Below are 18,189 nucleotides of genomic sequence, written 5' to 3'. Positions count from 1 at the left end.
GCCAGGCCCCTGTAGTCGGTGCGGACCAAGGTAGCTTAGCCGCCATTAGCTGTCCCCCAGCGGATCCCGAGCAGCCGGGAAAGCAGGCCGGCTGGGTGATTGTGTGGAGGAAGCGTAGTCCTAAACAGGAGCCCCCTGTACACCACCAACCCGTTCACATCTCTAATCGTTTTTCCCCACTCGGCAACACACCCGCCGAGGAACAAACTCTGGTTATTGGTGACTCTGTTTTAAGAAATGTGAAGTTAGCGACACCAGCAACCATAGTCAACTGTCTTCCGGGGGCCAGAGCAGGCGACATTGAAGGAAATTTGAAACTACTGGCTAAGGCTAAGCGTAAATTCGGTAAGATTGTAATTCACGTCGGCAGTAATGACACCTGGTTACGCCAATCGGAGGTCACTAAAATTAACATTGAATCGGTGTGTAACTTTGCAAAAACAATGTCGGACTCTGTAATTTTCTCTGAGCCCCTCCCCAATTGGACCGGGAGTGACATGTTTAGCCGCATGTTCTCCTTGAATTGCTGGCTGTCTGAGTGGTGTCCAAAAAATGAGGTGGGCTTCACAGATAATTGGCAAAGCTTCTGGGGAAACCTGGTCTTGTTAGGAGAGACGGCATCCATCCCACTTTGGATGGAGCAGCTCTCATTTCTAGAAATCTGGCCAATTTTATTAAACCCTCCAAACCGTGACTACCCAGGGTTGGGACCAGGAAGCAGAGTTGTCTTACACACCTCTCTGCAGCTTCTCTCCCCCTGCCATCCCCCCAATACCCCATCCCCGTAGAGACGGTGCCTGCTCCCAGACCACCAACAACCAGTAAAAATCTATTTAAGCATAAAAATTCAAAAAGAAAAAATAATATAGCACCTTCAACTGCACCACAGACTAAAACAGTTAAATGTGGTCTATTAAACATTAGGTTTCTCTCTTCTAAGTCCCTGTTAGTAAATGATATAATAATTGATCAACATATTGATTTATTCTGCCTTACAGAAACCTGGTTACAGCAGGATGAATATGTTAGTTTAAATGAGTCAACACCCCCGAGTCACATTAACTGTCAGAATGCTCATAGCACGGGCCGAGTGGGAGGATTAGCAGCAATCTTCCACTCCAGCTTATTAATTAATCAAAAACCCAGACAGAGCTTTAATTCATTTGAAAGCTTGACTGTTAGTCTTGTCCATCCAAATTAGAAGTCCCAAAAACCAGTTTTATTTGTTGTTATCTATCGTCCACCTGGTCGTTACTGTGAGTTTCTCTGTGAATTTTCAGACCTTTTGTCTGACTTAGTGCTTAGCTCAGATAAGATAATTATAGTGGGCGACTTTAACATCCACATAGATGCTGAGAATGACAGCCTCAACACTGCATTTAATCTATTATTAGACTCAATTGGCTTTGCTCAAAATGTAAATGAGTCCACCCACCACTTTAATCATACTTTGGATCTTGTTTTGACTTATGGTATGGAAATTGAAGACTTAACAGTATTCCCTGAAAACCCCCTTCTGTCTGATCATTTCTTAACATTTACATTTACTTTAATGGACTACCCAGCAGTGGGGAATAAGTTTCATTACAGTAGAAGTCTTTCTGAAAGTGCTGTAGCTAGGTTTAAGGATATGATTCCTTCTTTGTTATGTTCTCCAATGCCATATACCAACACAGTGCAGAGTAGCTACCTAAACTCTGTGAGTGAGATAGATTATCTCGTCAATAGTTTTACATCCTCATTGAGCACAACTTTGGATGCTGTAGCTCCTCTGAAAAAGAGAGCCTTAAATCAGAAGTGCCTGACTCCGTGGTTACTTGTAGTTCCTAAGGTTTGTAAGAGTAGAATGGGAGGCAGAGCCTTCAGCTTTCAGGCTCCTCTCCTCTGGAACCAGCTCCCAATTCGGAACAGGGAGACAGACACCCTCTCTACTTTTAAGATTAGGCTTAAAACTTTCCTTTTTGCTAAAGCTTCTAGTTAGGGCTGGATCAGGTGACCCACAACCATCCCTTAGTTATGCTGCTATAGACTTAGACTGCTGGGGGGTTCCCATGATGCACTGAATGTTTCTTTCTCTTTTTGCTCTGTATGCACCACTCTGCATTTAATCATTAGTGATTGATCTCTGCTGTCTTCCACAGCATGTCTTTTTCCTGATTCTCTCCTCTCAGCCCCAACCAGTCCCAGGAGAAGACTGCCCCTCCCTGAGCCTGGTTCTGCTGGAGGTTTCTTCCTGTTAAAAGGGAGTTTTTCCTTCCCACTGTCGCCAAGTGCTTGCTCATAGGGGGTTGTTTTGACCGTTGGGGTTTTTCTGTGATTATTGTATGGCTTTTGCCTTGCAATATAAAGCGCCTTGGGGCAACTGTTGTTCTGATTTGGTGCTATATAAATAAAACTGATTTGATTTGAGAGGGGAAAACTTATACGCAGGTGCAAAAAATTGTAGGCTGTTCATCTACAATGACCTCCAATGCTTTAAAATGGACAAAAAAAAAAAAAGACAAAAAAAAAAAAAACAAAACAGAGACGTGTGGAAGAAAATGGAAAACAACCATCAAAATGGATAGAAGAATAACCAGAATGGCAAAGGCTCACCCATTGATCACCTCCAGGATGATCAAAGACAGTCTGGAGTTACCTGTAAGTGCTGTAACAGTTAGAAGATGCCTGTGTGAAGCTAATTTATTTACAAGAATCCCCCGCAAAGTCCCTCTGTTAAATAAAAGACGTGCAGAAGAGGTTACAATTTGCCAAAGAACACATCAACTGGCCTAAAGAGAAATGGAGGAATATTTTGTGGACTGATGAGAGTAAAATTGTTCTTTTTGGGTCCAAGGCCGCAGACAGTTTGTGAGATGACCCCCAAACTCTGAATTCAAGCCACAGTTCACAGTGAAGACAGTGAACCATGGTGGTGCAAGCATCATGATATGGGTATGTTTCTCCTACTATGGTGTTGGGCCTATATATCACATACCAGGTATCATGGATCAGTTTGGATACGTCAAAATACTTGAAGAGGTCATGTTGCCTTATGCTGAAGAGGACATGCCCTTGAAATGGGTGTTTCAACAAGACAATGACCCCAAGCACACTAATAATAATAATAATAATAATAATAATACATTTTATTTATAATGCACATTTGACACCAAATCCCAAAGTGCTACAGTATAAAACAGAAGAACACAAAAGACTATAAATCAATGTAAAAACAATTAAACAGTAGCAAGAAAATCAAAATAACAGCGATAAAACAGTAGCAATTATTTAGGTAAAAGCCAGAGTAAAAAGGTAGGTTTTGAGTCCTTTTTTAAAAGCATCTACTGTCTGTGGAGCCCTGAGATGGTCTGGGAGGGCGTTCCATAGACGGGGAGCAGCCACTGAGAAGGCCCTATCACCCATGGTCACTAGTAAATGAACAAATTCTTGGTTCCAAACCAACAAAATTAATGCCTCGCAGATGTGAAGAAATCATGAAAAACTGTGGTTATACAACTAAATACTAGTTTAGTGATTCACAGGATTGCTAAAAAAAAGCAGTTTGAACATAATAGTTTTGAGTTTGTAGCGTCAACAGCAGATGCTACTATTATTGTGAACACCCCCTTGTCTACTTTTTCTTACTAATAGCCCAATTTCATAGCCTTAACAGTGTGCATATCATGAATGCTTGGTCTTATTGGATTTGTGAGAATCTACTGAATCTACTGGTACCTTGTTGTCTACTGTATGTAGTAGGACTTACTCGCTGAGGGTGGGATTGTACATCTCTGCCAAAGTGGTACTGTAAATGTTGAGAGAAGCTGCACATTACAAAAATGTTTGGTTCAAGTTAAATGACTTTACTAGACCATGAGTACTGAAAACATGCAATAGATAAAAATTATTTATTTCAACTCAGGTGAAGTTGAAGTGAAGTGAAGATCAAAGCGTTTCTCTACACCTCAAATTGGAACACCTTCACGTCCAAAATGAAATGACTACTCCATCCTTTATCTCAGCTCTCAGGAACAATGACAGCTGGAAATATGAGTCCTGAGCAGTAAATTGAGTCAGTGTTCCTTGGGTTGACATTACATTCTCGATGCTTGTAATGAGCCCTCAAACAGCTCCTTTGGTCCGTCATCATGCAGTGGGAGAGAGCCAAGTCTCGGACTGTCACAGCCCCAGTGTCCTCACACTTCCTTGTCTTTTATTTGACATTTTTTTGATTAAGACAAAAGCCTTCAGAGATCTTCAGGCCACAAGGTCTCCGTGTGTATGGATGAGCACTGCCTCTAATTACTTCAATTAATTAAATTCATGATTTCCTCTAAATTGAAGCCATTCATCAGCAGTGCAGGGCTGTGACCAACAGTGATTTAAAGACATCTATAAAAAGGACACGAGGTGCTTTGGCCGATCTGTTTTTTACTGCATTGATAATTACTTAAAGCCGATATTTACAAAGCTGGTACTGCGATGTTCTCCTGTCATGCACACAGTTTGAATCGGAGATGTTGAAAGGAGCCGGGTAAATAAAGTGGCAAAGATGACCCTTGTGGTGTCGCCTCTGTGGTTGATGTGCAGAGCCGGTGTCTTATCACGGGTTGGATGCAACACTCCAAACCCTTGTACTCTAATCCTCTGCTTCCTTAAGCCTGATTTCTGTACCTCCTGTTGACGGTGGGCTGTGTAATCCTTTAGAGATCTCTGTGCCCGTGCTGTAAGCAAAAGCAGAGCTTCCTCTGGAAAGACTCCCTCTGCCACAGCATGCCTGGTGAAGTTTGAATTTTAATAAAGAAAGTACAAGAAAAATAACCATTCAACTATGTTTTGAGGAATCATTACTTCTCCTGATGCCTTGTATATTTGAGGGAATAAATCTAAGTTGTTAATTGTTCTTGTGGTTATACACCATATTTGCAAAACCCTCAAATAATACAAAAAAAAAAAAAAAAAACTGGTGCAAATTGCTCGACAAGTATTCTTCAATTATAAGGACAAAAAATCTGAAATATTCAGCCATTTGCAAACACCTCAGCAAAATTTGGTGGGGTTCCATTTCTGTGTCAGCATCCCTTTGACCTTTTCCAGTTGTTGGAATCCTCAGTAGTAAAGGCATCTGCATGCTGGATCATACTCAAAGAAACACAGCACTTGGCCAGTGCTCTTTCGCAATGCAAGTACTACGCATCATCTGAGTGCACATAAGTAATCCAAGTATCCAGCAGTTCATTTATCAAATTGTGTAGAAAAGGTTCTAAATGCTGTCCAATGGTAAATAGACTGCATTTATATAGTGGTTTTCCATCTGCATCAGACACTCAAAGCACTTTACAAATAATGCCTGTGACGGTGCTGCCACACAAGGTACTTACCACACACCGGGAGCAACTAGGGGATTAAGGACCTTACCCAAGGGCCCTTAGTGATTTTGCGGTCAGGCTGGGATTTGAACCGAGGATCCTGTGGTCTCAAGCCCAACGCTTTAACCACTAGACCATCACCTGGTAGAATTCACTGTGAAGAAGTCAGAGTTTGGCCCCTGCCCACACATCTCTCTCATTACCTCTGCATATGCCGCCTATGATGTCCACCAACTTAATGCCATGAATTTTCAGAATGTGCCACAAAACAGCCTCGTCAACCAAAGGAATTGATTTGTCAAAAATAAACATAAAACTGGGGAGGGTACCGATCTGGTGTCAATACAAACACATATTTGCCAATTGTAGCCCATTTTACCGCGACGGCCATCGTGATCACTGGGTTCTACGTGAATACATTTGCTGAGCTGCAACATTTTTATTGTTGTAATGTTGTGGTTTTTATTCTTGTTTAGTTTTGTTTTTATGTCCAAACTAGATGGTCACCTCATTGATTCTGGTCTGCTTGAGGTTTCCCCCTATAAAAAAACGAAACCTTCGGGAGTTTTTCCCCTAACACTTGCTCATCTGCTTGCTCAAGAGGTGGGTAAGGTACAACATTACTAATGTGTAGAACCTTGGGACAACCTATTTGATTTGGTGCTATATACCAAATTGTCTGGAGTATAAATCATACCCTTTTGTGTATTCTCGACTCTTTATTATAGGATTTTTGTGCATTGTTGTAGCATACTTTTATGATTGACATTTATTCTTTTATTTTGTTTTGTGCTTTGATTACTGAAGAAGCCACTGTAATAATTATTATGTATGAATAGGTGATTTTTCAGTGTACAACGCTCACCAGTCACAGGAAACTGGAAAAACAATCACAACTTAATATACAGTAAATGAAGTGAATTACTTCAAGATAGGCTGCAATGAGACAATCTTGATATTGTTTCTTGCATTGAGTGGGTACTTGCAGAGCAATGATGTGTTCAATGAGTGACTTCCTTGCCAGGAAGTTAGATGGCTTCTTTCGCTGAAGTTGTTGCAATCCGGGCATCTGCCCAGACCAAGAAACTAATAACAGTTTTCTAATAGGACAGAGACAAATTCTTACCTAAATGATCATATTTAACCCCTTAACGCCTATTGTTGCATATATGCTACAATATTTGACTCAAATATGCAACATACCAAATTGACCAGTATGCCTGTTATCGCAAATTTGCAACATACCATTATTATTATAATATTATAACAAATTATTACCAAAATTACTATTTATTTTTTGTGCAAAAGTGAAATTAATAATCTCAACATTATTTACCATCTACTTAAAGGTAAAAACACACACAAAACATTTTTGTTATATACAGCTATATAAATTCAGGTATTAAGGGGTTAAAATATCATAATATCATCATGGACATCACTCTGCCGTGATTCAGCTCCTTACACCTGCACATACAGATCTTGAAGAGCCGCAGCATGCTGTCACTCATTTGCATTTACTTGCTTTTTGAGCCTGAGCCCTTCAGAACCTCAGAGGAAATTCTGACCACATACCGTGCAAAAGGAAGCAAGCGTTCAGAGACAGCATCTGAAATGATGGCTTCCTCAAGCAGCATATAAAAACAAACATATGTAATTAAAAAGGAAATTTGTCAAATTCAAGTCCATGGCTCAGCCCAATGCTCTATGAAGTCCGTAATGCAAAGCAGGAAATCTGGAACAGATTTTACTTATCAGCAAATTATATATTCTCATTTTATCAAGATAAAAGGCAGCGTTGTCTTTAATCAACTGCGTCTCGGGCCATATGACAATGTCTGCTTATTGCACTCAATTAAAACAAAACACACTTTCAGCTTCTATGCTGCATGGAGATCTGAGACTTCCTTACTGTTAAAAATCAAGGTTTATCTGTTTATTATGGCTTGTAATAAGATTTTTAGGGTTTGGTTTTCTTTATGCATCTTTTTTATGTAATTGTTTCTCTTCTATTTGGACTTTTGAATTTGTCTTTGAACACGTTTTCATTTCTGAAGATTTCATTCTTAAATGTTTAGTTGCAAGGTCCATGGAGTGTGTTTGCAGTTCAGTTTTTATAAATTGCTTGCTTTCACAGACAGATTCTAAGGAATTTGTAGTTATTTTGGTTTGCTATAAAGCACATAGGTCATGTTATTTTCCCCAGCAGAGCTACATGCAGTGCAAGGCCAGGTCAGGTGGACTGGTGCCATGCACGGCTGCATCTACCACACTATGAAACGAACTTGGATCCCAGGTGGGAAAATAAACTGGTGCATTCAAACCCCATGTAAGTAGCAATCTGTCTGCTGCAACCAAGTGAAATGTGGCCTTATACTTGGCTCAGGGTCCTCAATGATGAGGCATCTGCGTGCAGAATCATGCCCAGAGAAGCGACCCACATGGACAAAGTGTAATAACTGACATTCCCTAACAATGCAAGTGATTCTCCTTTTCTTAATCTGCCCAAATATGTAACCATAACACAAAGTCATTCCAGCAGCATCCAGGGATCACCCAAAGACACCTCGTACCAAAGACAATGCCTTTGGTCAGTAGTTAGTAGGGCTGCATGATATTGGGAACATTTTCTGATTTTAATTTTTTATTTTGCCCATAATGATAGATATTGTGATGTATGAATATTGTGCAGGATCATCTTTTCTGTATCCAGAAACGCTGAAGTACATATATATATATACATATACATATATATACATATATACATAGATATATATATATATATACATATATATACATATATATATATATACATATATATACATACATATACATATACATACATATACATACATATATATACATATATACATACATATACATACATACATATACATACATATACATACATATATATATACATATATACATACATATACATACATATACATACATATATATATACATATATACATACATATACATACATATACATACATATATATACATACATATATATATACATATATATACACATATATATACATATACATATATATATACATATATATACACATATATATACATATACATATATACACCTTCCTTTCTTCCTTTTCTCTCAAAGATTCTTGAGAGGATAGTTGTAAAACAGCTAACTGATCACCTGCAGAGGAATGGTCTATTTGAAGAGTTTCAGTCAGGTTTTAGAATTCATCATAGTACAGAAACAGCATTAGTGAAGGTTACAAATGATCTTCTTATGGGCTTCGGACAGTGGACTTATCTCTGTGCGTGTTCTGTTGGACCTCAGTGCTGCTTTGATACTGTTGACCATAAAATTTTATTACAGAGATTAGAGCATGTCATAGGTATTTAAGGCACTGCACTGCGGTGGTTTGAATCATATTTGTCTAATGATACAGTTTGTTCATGTAAATGGGGAATCTATCTTTCACAGACTAAAGTTAATTATGGAGTTCCACAAGGTTCTGTGCTAGGACCAATTTTATTCACTTTATACATGCTTCCCTTAGGCAGTATTATTAGACGGTATTGCTTAAATTTTCATTGTTACGCAGATGATACCCAGCTTTATCTATCCATGAAGCCAGAGGATACACACCAATTAGCTAAACTGCAGGATTGTCTTACAGACATAAAGACATGGATGACCTCTAATTTCCTGCTTTTAAACTCAGATAAAACTGAAGTTATTGTACTTGGCCCCACAAATCTTAGAAGCATGGTGTCTAACCAGATCGTTACTCTGGATGGCATTTCCCTGATCTCTAGTAATACTGTGAGAAATCTTGGAGTCATTTTTGATCAGGATATGTCATTCAAAGCGCATATTAAACAAATATGTAGGACTGCCTTTTTGCATTTACGCAATATCTCTAAAATCAGAAAGGTCTTGTCTCAGAGTAATGCTGAAAAACTAATTCATGCATTTATTTCCTCTAGGCTGGACTATTGTAATTCATTATTATCAGGTTGTCCTAAAAGTTCCCTAAAAAGCCTTCAGTTGGTTCAGAATGCTGCAGCTAGAGTACTGACGGGGACTAGCAGGAGAGAGCATATCTCACCCGTGTTGGCCTCTCTTCATTGGCTTCCTGTTAATTCTAGAATAGAATTTAACATTCTTCTTCTTACTTATAAGGTTTTGAATAATCAGGTCCCATCTTATCTTAGGGACCTCGTAGACCCCATTAGAGCGCTTCGCTCTCAGACTGCGGGCTTACTTGTAGTTCCTAGGGTTTGTAAGAGTAGAATGGGAGGCAGAGCCTTCAGCTTTCAGGCTCCTCTCCTGTGGAACCAGCTCCCAATTCAGATCAGGGAGACAGATACCCTCTCTACCTTTAAGATTAGGCTTAAAACTTTCCTTTTCGCTAAGGCTTATAGTTAGGGCTGGATCGGGTGACCCTGGACCATCCCTTGGTTATGCTGCTTTAGACGTAGATTGTGGGGGGGTTCCCATGATGCACTGTTTCTTTCTCTTTTTGCTCCGTATGCATCACTCTGCATTTAATCATTAGTGATCGATCTCTGCCCCCCTTCACGGAATGTCTTTTTCCTGGTTTTTTCCCTCAGCCCCAACCAGTCTCAGCAGAAGACTGCCCCTCCCTGAGCCTGGTTCTGCTGGAGGTTTCTTCCTGTTAAAAGGGAGTTTTTCCTTCCCACTGTGGCCAAGTGCTTGCTCATAGGGGGTCGTTTTGACCGTTGGGGTTTTTCATGATTGTTGTATGGCCTTGCCTTACAATGTGGAGCGCCTTGGGGCAACTGTTTGTTGTGATTTGGCGCTATATAAGAAAAAAGTTGATTGATTGATTGATTGATACACATACATATATACACATATACATATACATATATACACATACATATATATACATATATACATATACATATATACACATATATACATATACATATATACACACATATACATATATATACATATACATACATATACATATATACATATACATATATACACACATATACATATACATATATATACATATACATATACATACATATACATATATATACATATATATACATATACATATACATACATATACATATACATACATATACATACATATACATATACATACATATATATATATATATATATACATATATATATGAGGTCTATTAGAAAAGAAACCGACAGTTTTATTTTTTAAAAAACTATATGGATTTGAATCACGTGTGATTACATCAGCCAAGCTTGAAGCCTCGTGCGCATGCGTGAGTTTTTTCACGCCTGTCGGTGACGTCATTCGCCTGTGAGCACGCCTTGTGGAAGGAGTGGTCCAGCCCCCTCGACGGATTTTCATTGTTAATCAATCAATCAATTTTTTTTTTTTATATATAGCGCCAAATCACAACAAACAGTTGCCCCAAGGCGCTTTATATTGTAAGGCAAGGCCATACAATAATTATGTAAAACCCCAACGGTCAAAACGACCCCCTGTGAGCAAGCACTTGGCTACATTGGGAAGGAAAAACTCCCTTTTAACAGGAAGAAATCTCCAGCAGAACCAGGCTCAGGGAGGGGCAGTCTTCTGCTGGGACTGGTTGGGGCTGAGGGAGAGAACCAGGAAAAAGACATGCTGTGGAGGGGAGCAGAGATCGATCACTAATGATTAAATGCAGAGTGGTGCATACAGAGCAAAAAGAGAAAGAAACAGTGCATCATGGGAACCCCCCAGCAGTCTACGTCTATAGCAGCATAACTAAGGGATGGTTCAGGGTCACCCGATCCAGCCCTAACTATAAGCTTTAGCAAAAAGGAAAGTTTTAAGCCTAATCTTAAAAGTAGGGAGGGTGTCTGTCTCCCTGATCTGAATTGGGAGCTGGTTCCACAGGAGAGGAGCCTGAAAGCTGAAGGCTCTGCCTCCCATTCTACTCTTACAAACCCTAGGAACTACAAGTAAGCCTGTAGTCTGAGAGCGAAGCGCTCTATTGGGGTGATATGGTACTACAAGGTCCCTAAGATAAGATGGGACCTGATTATTCAAAACCTTATAAGTAAGAAGAAGAATGTTAAATTCTATTCTAGAATTAACAGGAAGCCAATGAAGAGAGGCCAATATGGGTGAGATATGCTCTCTCCTTCTAGTCCCCGTCAGTACTCTAGCTGCAGCATTTTGAATTAACTGAAGGCTTTTTAGGGAACTTTTAGGACAACCTGATAATAATGAATTACAATAGTCCAGCCTAGAGGAAATAAATGCATGAATTAGTTTTTCAGCATCACTCTGAGACAAGACCTTTCTGATTTTAGAGATATTGCGTAAATGCAAAAAAGCAGTCCTACATATTTGTTTAATATGCGCTTTGAATGACATATCCTGATCAAAAATGACTCCAAGATTTCTCACAGTATTACTAGAGGCCAGGGCAATGCCATCCAGAGTAAGGATATGGTTAGACACCATGTTTCTAAGATTTGTGGGGCCAAGTACAATAACTTCAGTTTTATCTGAGTTTAAAAGCAGGAAATTAGAGGTCATCCATGTCTTTATGTCTGTAAGACGATCCTGCAGTTTAGCTAATTGGTGTGTGTCCTCTGGCTTCATGGATAGATAAAGCTGGGTATCATCTGCGTAACAATGAAAATTTAAGCAATACCGTCTAATAATACTACCTAAGGGAAGCATGTATAAAGTGAATAAAATTGGTCCTAGCACAGAACCTTGTGGAACTCCATAATTAACCCTAGTCTGTGAAGAAGATTCCCCATGTACATGAACAAATTGTAATCTATTAGACAAATATGATTCAAACCACCGCAGCGCAGTGCCTTTAATACCTATGGCATGCTCTAATCTCTGTAATAAAATTTTATGGTCAACAGTATCAAAAGCAGCACTGAGGTCTAACAGAACAAGCACAGAGATGAGTCCACTGTCCGAGGCCATAAGAAGATCATTTGTAACCTTCACTAATGCTGTTTCTGTACTATGATGAATTCTAAAACCTGACTGAAACTCTTCAAATAGACCATTCCTCTGCAGATGATCAGTTAGCTGTTTTACAACTACCCTTTCAAGAATTTTTGAGAGAAAAGGAAGGTTGGAGATTGGCCTATAATTAGCTAAGATAGCTGGGTCAAGTGATGGCTTTTTAAGTAATGGTTTAATTACTGCCACCTTAAAAGCCTGTGGTACATAGCCAACTAACAAAGATAGATTGATCATATTTAAGATCGAAGCATTAAATAATGGTAGGGCTTCCTTGAGCAGCCTGGTAGGAATGGGGTCTAATAAACATGTTGATGGTTTGGATGAAGTAACTAATGAAAATAACTCAGACAGCACAATCTGAGAGAATGAGTCTAACCAAATACCGGCATCACTGAAAGCAGCCAAAGATAACGATACGTCTTTGGGATGGTTATGAGTAATTTTTTCTCTAATAGTTAAAATTTTGTTAGCAAAGAAAGTCATGAAGTCATTACTAGTTAAAGTTAATGGAATACTCAGCTCAATAGAGCTCTGACTCTTTGTCAGCCTGGCTACAGTGCTGAAAAGAAACCTGGGGTTGTTCTTATTTTCTTCAATTAGTGATGAGTAGAAAGATGTCCTAGCTTTACGGAGGGCTTTTTTATAGAGCAACAGACTCTTTTTCCAGGTTAAGTGAAGATCTTCTAAATTAGTGAGACGCCATTTCCTCTCCAACTTACGGGTTATCTGCTTTAAGCTACGAGTTTGTGAGTTATACCACGGAGTCAGGCACTTCTGATTTAAAGCTCTCTTTTTCAGAGGAGCTACAGCATCCAAAGTTGTCTTCAATAAGGATGTAAAACTATTGACGAGATACTCTATCTCACTTACAGAGTTTAGGTAGCTACTCTGCACTGTGTTGGCATATGGCATTAGAGAACATAAAGAAGGAATCATATCCTTAAACCTAGTTACAGCGCTTTCTGAAAGACTTCTAGTGTAATGAAACTTATTCCCCACTGCTGGGTAGTCCATCAGAGTAAATGTAAATGTTATTAAGAAATGATCAGACAGCAGGGAGTTTTCAGGGAATACTGTTAAGTCTTCTATTTCCATACCATAAGTCAGAACAAGATCTAAGATATGATTAAAGTGGTGGGTGGACTCATTTACTTTTTGAGCAAAGCCAGTAGAGTCTAATAATAGATTAAATGCAGTGTTGAGGCTGTCATTCTCAGCATCTGTGTGGATGTTAAAATCGCCCACTATAATTATCTTATCTGAGCTAAGCACTAAGTCAGACAAAAGGTCTGAAAATTCACAGAGAAACTCACAGTAACGACCAGGTGGACGATAGATAATAACAAATAAAACTGTTTTTTGGGACTTCCAATTTGGATGGACAAGACTAAGAGTCAAGCTTTCAAATGAATTAAAGCTCTGTCTGGGTTTTTGATTAATTAATAAGCTGGAATGGAAGATTGCTGCTAATCCTCCGCCTCGGCCCGTGCTACGAGCGTTCTGACAGTTAGTGTGATTCGGGGGTGTTGACTCATTTAAACTAACATATTCATCCTGCTGTAACCAGGTTTCTGTAAGGCAGAATAAATCAATATGTTGATCAATTATTATATCATTTACCAACAGGGACTTAGAAGAGAGAGACCTAATGTTTAATAGACCACATTTAACTGTTTTAGTCTGTGGTGCAGTTGAAGGTGCTATATTATTTTTTCTTTTTGAATTTTTATGCTTAAATAGATTTTTGCTGGTTATTGGTAGTCTGGGAGCAGGCACCGTCTCTACGGGGATGGGGTAGTGAGGGGATGGCAGGGGGGAGAGAAGCTGCAGAGAGGAGTGTAAGACTACAACTCTGCTTCCTGGTCCCAACCCTGGATAGTCACGGTTTGGAGGATTTAAGAAAATTGGCCAGATTTCTAGAAATGAGAGCTGCTCTATCCAAAGTGGGATGGATGCCGTCTCTCCTAACAAGACCAGGTTTTCCCCAGAAGCTTTGCCAATTATCTATGAAGCCCACCTCATTTTTTGGACACCACTCAGACAGCCAGCAATTCAGGGAGAACATGCGGCTAAACATGTCACTCCCGGTCCGATTGGGGAGGGGCCCAGAGAAAACTACAGAGTCCGACATTGTTTTTGCAAAGTTACACACCGATTTAATGTTAATTTTAGTGACCTCCGATTGGCGTAACCGGGTGTCATTACTGCCGACGTGAATTACAATCTTACCAAATTTATGCTTAGCCTTAGCCAGCAGTTTCAAATTTCCTTCAATGTCGCCTGCTCTGGCCCCCGGAAGACAATTGACTATGGTTGCTGGTGTCGCTAACTTCACATTTCTCAAAACAGAGTCGCCAATAACCAGAGTTTGATCCTCGGTGGGTGTGTCGCCGAGTGGGGAAAAACGGTTAGAAATGTGAACGGGTTGGCGGTGTACACGGGGCTTCTGTTTAGAACTACGCTTCCTCCTCACAGTCACCCAGTCGGCCTGCTTTCCCGGCTGCTCGGGATCTGCCAGGGGGGAACTAACGGCGGCTAAGCTACCTTGGTCCGCACCGACTACAGGGGCCTGGCTAGCTGTAGAATTTTCCACGGTGCGGAGCCGAGTCTCCAATTCGCCCAGCCTGGCCTCCAAAGCTACGAATAAGCTACACTTATTACAAGTACCATTACTGCTAAAGGAGGCCGAGGAATAACTAAACATTTCACACCCAGAGCAGAAAAGAAAATTGTCTGAGACGTTTCTGAGAGACTGGCGCTGTGCTTGATCAAAATTTTTTCAAAAACTGTGAGGCACATCTGAATGGACACCATTCCAAAAATTCAGCTGGTTTTCGGTAAAAATTTTAATGGCTGATGAGAGATTTTGGATTGTTTCTATCGCTGTAAGGACTTCCCACAGAGCAGGACGTCTGTAGCGCTCCGAGGTGCTCTGAGGAAAAAATTATGGAATCACCCTGTAAATTTTCATCCCCAAAACTAACACCTGCATCATATCAGATCTGCTCATTGACATTGACCCTATGTGTCTTTTTGCAAGGAATGTTTTTGCAGTTTTTGCTCTATGGCAAGATGCATTATCATCGTGAAAAATGATTTCATCATCCCCAAACATCCTTTCAATTGTCCAAAATATCAACATAAACTTGTGCATTTATTGATGATGTAATGACAGCCATCTCCCCAGTGCCTTTACCTGACATGCAGCCCCATATCATCAATGACTGTGGAAATTTACATGTTCTCTTCAGGCAGTCATCTTTATAAATCTCGTTGGAAAGGCACCAAACAAAAAAAAAAATATGGAATCACTCAATTCTGAGGAAAAAATTATGGAATCACCCTGTAAATTTTCATCCCCAAAACTAACACCTGCATCATATCAGATCTGCTCGTTAGTCTGCATCTAAAAAGGAGTGAACACACCTTGGAGAGCTGTTGCACCAAGTGGACTGACATGAATCATGGCTCCAACACGAGAGATGTCAATTGAAACAAAGGAGAGGATTATCAAACTCTTAAAAGAGTAAATCATCATGCAATGTTGCAAAAGATGTTGGTTGTTCACAGTCAGCTGTGTCTAAACTCTGGACCAAATACAAAAAACATGGGAAGGTTGTTAAAGGCAAACATACTGGTAGACCAAGGAAGACATCAAAGCGTCAAGACAGAAAACTTAAAGCAATATGTCTCAAAAATCGAAAAATGTACAACAAAACAAATGAGGAACGAATGGGAGGAAACTGGAGTCAACGTCTGTGACCGAACTGTAAGAAACCGCCTAAAGGAAATGGGATTTACATACAGAAAAGCTAAACGAAAGGCATCATTAACACCTAAACAGAAAAAAAACAAGGTTACAATGGGCTAAGGAAAAGCAATCGTGGACTGTGGATGACTGGATGAAAGTCATATTCAGTGATGAATCTCAAATCTGCATTGGGCAAGGTGATGATGCTGGAACTTTTGTTTGGTGCCGTTCCAATGAGATTTATAAAGATGACTGCCTGAAGAGAACATGTAAATTTCCACAGTCATTGATGATATGGGGCTGCATGTCAGGTAAAGGCACTGGGGAGATGGCTGTCATTACATCATCAATAAATGCACAAGTTTATGTTGATATTTTGGACAATTGAAAGGATGTTTGGGGATGATGAAATCATTTTTCAAGATGATAATGCATCTTGCCATAGAGCAAAAACTGCAAAAACATTCCTTGCAAAAAGACACATAGAGTCAATGTCATGGCATACGGTCAATGTCAATGAGCAGATCTGATTTGATGCAGGTGTTAATTTGGGGGATGAAAATTTACAGGGTGATTCCATAATTTTTTCCTCAGAATTGAGTGATTCCATATTTTTTTCCTCTGCTTGGTCTAAAAAAGTAACCGTTACTGACTGCCACAATCTTTTTTTCTTGATTTCTTATAGTGTTTCTTAAAGCCAGAAAGTTGCTATTTGAAATGACTTTAGTTTTGTGTCATGTCTGTGATCTGCTTTTTTTCTACAAAATTAAACAACTGAATGAACATCCTCTGAGGCCGGTGATTCCATAATTTTTGCCAGGGGTTGTATTTCAAGCTGAAAACCTCCAAATTTAAGCCTCTGTTGACCCAGGATGTCGTGAGAGAACAGAGAACTTTCAGAAGAGGTCGGAATCAGCAGTTTATCCGGACATTCCACTGTTAAAGGAGATTTTTTTAATGAAAGACGTGTGGACGGATTGGCGCGTCTGTGTTTTTCCTGTGGCGGGCGCGCCGCTCCGGCTGCGAGCCGATGCGAGCTCGAGCCGCATCTCTTTCCATGAAAAAAAAAATCCTGTAACAGTGGAATGTGCCGTTCATTTCTAAACTGGACGCTGTCTTGATCCGGTATGTCGTCTGACTAGCACAGGAATTGTGAAAGACGTGGACATCAGCATTTTTTCGGTACATTGAGACAGACGTGCGGAGGAATTCCGCGCGTCGCGGTGGAGCTGCATGGTACAAAGCAACGCCATGATGAAGCCTTCCAGGACATGTTGGGGCAGGTCCAGCTCATGCACAATCACATGACTGAAAAGCAACCGACAGCCATCTGAAATCCACCTTTAAGCTGTCCTGTGAGACCAACACCGAGGTTGTTTTGTCCCGCATAATGAACAGCTCCGTGGCGCGTCCCTCCGCTTTTATTTCCATGAAAAAACTCCTGTAACAGTGGAATGTGCCGAAAAAGTGCTGATGTCCACGACTTCTGCCTTTTTGTTAAAGTCAGACGAGGTCCCGGATCAACAAAGCCTTCACGTTGGAAATGATCTGGTTGTTTCAGCGGGGTCTGAGCATGTCGATCAGCCCTGGGAGCGTGCCGCGCTCTCAGCAGTTGTGGGCCATCCTTAAAGCGGCAGTAACACTCCTTAATTTGTATAATCCCCATAAAATCGTCTCTGAAAGCCATATTAATTTTCCAAACGGTGTCCACCTGGAGGTCTCTCACAGTTTCTGGAAAAAAATTGATGCAGCAAAGCTCCAAATTGTTCAGACATTTATTCGCAATAAAAAACCGACGAGAGGGGTGGACCAGTGCTCACACAAAGCCTGCTCACAGGCGAATGACGCAACCGACAGGCGTGAAAAAACTCACGCATGCGCACGAAGGTTCAAGCTTGGCACAAATGTGACGCAATCACACGTGATTCAAATCCATATGGTTTTTGAAAAAAACAAAAAGGTCGGATACTTTTCTAACAGACCTTGTGTATATATATATATATATATATATATTTTTTTTTTTTTTTCTTCATCTGAGACTATGATTGGTGCATGCAGCACAGTGAGGTGCATGTCATGCCCTCGCATTACCAAGATCCTTTATTTG

General features: G+C 40.1%; 1 protein-coding gene across 2 annotated transcripts in view; it reads right to left on the bottom strand.

Annotated features, from left to right (window-relative positions):
* The window catches only part of cdh7a (cadherin 7a), a 375,152-nt gene that overhangs the window by 181,389 nt on the left and 175,574 nt on the right, over positions 1-18,189 (bottom strand). The window lies entirely within an intron of this gene.

The sequence above is a fragment of the Thalassophryne amazonica genome, chromosome 1 (genome assembly GCF_902500255.1).
Source record: "Thalassophryne amazonica chromosome 1, fThaAma1.1, whole genome shotgun sequence".
Taxonomy (NCBI): Eukaryota; Metazoa; Chordata; class Actinopteri; order Batrachoidiformes; family Batrachoididae; genus Thalassophryne; species Thalassophryne amazonica.
The sequence above is the reverse complement of the archived record's forward strand: the minus strand, read 5'-3'. Positions and strand labels throughout refer to the sequence as shown.